The sequence below is a fragment of the Juglans microcarpa x Juglans regia genome, chromosome 1D, assembly GCF_004785595.1.
Source record: "Juglans microcarpa x Juglans regia isolate MS1-56 chromosome 1D, Jm3101_v1.0, whole genome shotgun sequence".
Lineage (NCBI taxonomy): Eukaryota > Viridiplantae > Streptophyta > Magnoliopsida > Fagales > Juglandaceae > Juglans > Juglans microcarpa x Juglans regia.
In genome coordinates, this window is record NC_054594.1 from 24,944,892 (window position 1) to 24,947,359 (window position 2,468).

Below are 2,468 nucleotides of genomic sequence, written 5' to 3' on the forward strand. Positions count from 1 at the left end.
ATTATGGGTGTAACCGATCCAGTTTGGTCAGGTTTTGGACAAAATTTGGAATTGAACTAGTATGTATCGGTTTTGCATTTTCAAAAATCGATTTTGCACCGATTACCCCCTAAACCGGTACTTCCGATTTCACCGGTTTCGATCCGATTCAATCTAATTTTCTGGTTTTAATATACTATATTATATATTATATAATGTATATAATAGTATATACTACTATAGAGATAATATATTGTAGTATATTACAATTGTATTATAGACTATAGTAATATATTATAGTATATTATAATATATAGTGATATAATATTAGTATAACTATTAATACGCACTATATAATATTAATATAACTATTAATACAATAGACTATAGTGATATAAGATTTTAAAATTTAATATTATATTAATTAGTAATTTATCATATAATACAAAACTATTTTATATATAATTATATATTATATATAAAAATTATATACAATATAAAAAATTATAATACATATATGAACCGGTTTGGTTAAGTGCGATCCGGTTTTAGAAAAAGAAAAATCGGATCTGGATCGATTTTAACCGGTTTTAAGAAAAATAAAACTGGTATCGAACAGAAAAAAAAGTTGGTACCGAACCAAACCCACCGGTTAAATCCGGTCCAGTCCGCTTTACCGGTTTTTTTTACACCCATAATTTCCACAATCGTACCGAATGAATATCAATCGTCACTTATGAGGAATACAAAACGTTACTAAATTTCTAAAACTCATATTTTTATAAGCTATTATTGAAATCATAATTTAATATTACTAACATATAATGTATTAAGAATTCGTAAATTTCTTAAACAATAGTAGTTCATAAAATATCCTTAATAATACTTATATTAAAAATCTTTGTAAACTACTAAACATATCTAATTTAAATCCATCAAACATTTATGAACTGTCACGGGCTTAAAGTGTTTAAAATAAAAGATTAACACTTAAAATTTACTACCAAGATCTAATTGTAAGATTAATACTAAATAATATAATTAAAACCTTTGAATATTTTCTGTGAAATCAAGTTTATAGGCTAATATATTTATCTGAATAAAATTATGCCTAATTAAAAAATAATAATCACAACCCAAATTAAAATAATACATTAGTTTCTTAATACAATAAAATAAAATCCATTAAAAATCGCTAACACAATTTCTATAAAATACAACAAATCCAGTTTAAACATCAAACTCACATGAAGTCAGCTAGTTTAAAAGTTCTAATAGTTTTTGAATTATAATAAACTCAAACCCAACCCGATTTAAAAACAAGTCCATTTTAAAACTAAACCCAGCCCACAAAACTTAGCCTACTATATGGGTGTTTTGGGGAACATCATAAATGGACATGGGCATTTTAGAAATTACAAGAGGGATAAATCTCTTCCCAAAAAACAGACGTGAGAGCAAGAGAGAGAGAAGGTTGGGCTATTGTTCACCGAGGAAGGGCTAGACGTGGCGATGGGTTTGGGTGGAGATCAAAGGGGGCGCGGCTGGGGTCGACAGCAACGGAGCCCAAGAGAGCGATGTGCAATGGAGTCAACGGTGGCGACCCAGTATGGAGCAAAAAGAAACATCGTGCATCGGAGCTAGGCTGAGAAAACGCAGATCTAAGCTAAGCATCATCAACTTGTTCTTGGCTTCGTGGAGGTGAGATCTGTGGTGCGTGGGGATCCCATGGTGTAGCGGCTTGATGGTTCGTTGGTTACTACTTATTTGTGGTGGTAGTGACAGAGTCGAGGTCGTGGGGGTGGAGGTTGAACCTATCCGCTTGGTCCATAAACTTTCGTAGAATGGTGGGGGTTTCTAGCCAACTCAGGCATGAAACGGGTTTTGAGGCCACACGTCGCCCAGGAGGGTGGCGAGAGTGATCTTCTCATCTTGGTCTTTGGTAATCATGCACTCTTTGTTAAATCTGGACAGATAAGCTTTCAATCTCTTGTCGTCTCGCTGTTTAATGGTCAGGAGGTAAGCCGTCGGGTGCTTTCTCCTTCTGCTATCCATAAACTACGTGATGAAGAGAAGGTCCTGGTCATCAAAGCTGTAGATCAAGTTTGGTTCTAGTGAGGCAAGCCACACCCGCGCCGCACCTTTTAAGGTCAATGGGAAGGACCTGCACGCGATCTCCCCCATGAATCCATGTTGTGTCATTTGTGCTTTGAAGGATTCCAGATGCTTAAGGGGGTCCTTGGACCCATCGTACAAGTCTATCTGAGGGACCCTGAATTTTGGTGGCAAAGACATGACCATTACCTCCGCGTTGTATGGTAAGTTTGTGCTTGTGAGCATCTAGTCTACCAAGGACGAGGCTCCCACCTTCTTAGCCATCATCTCGTATTTGTCCATGAGGTCACAAAGCTCATGTTGCATCTTTTTCTTATCTTTGTTATCAGCATCCATTCCCCTTACAGCCCTTGACTCAGCCTGTTTGTCGTGGT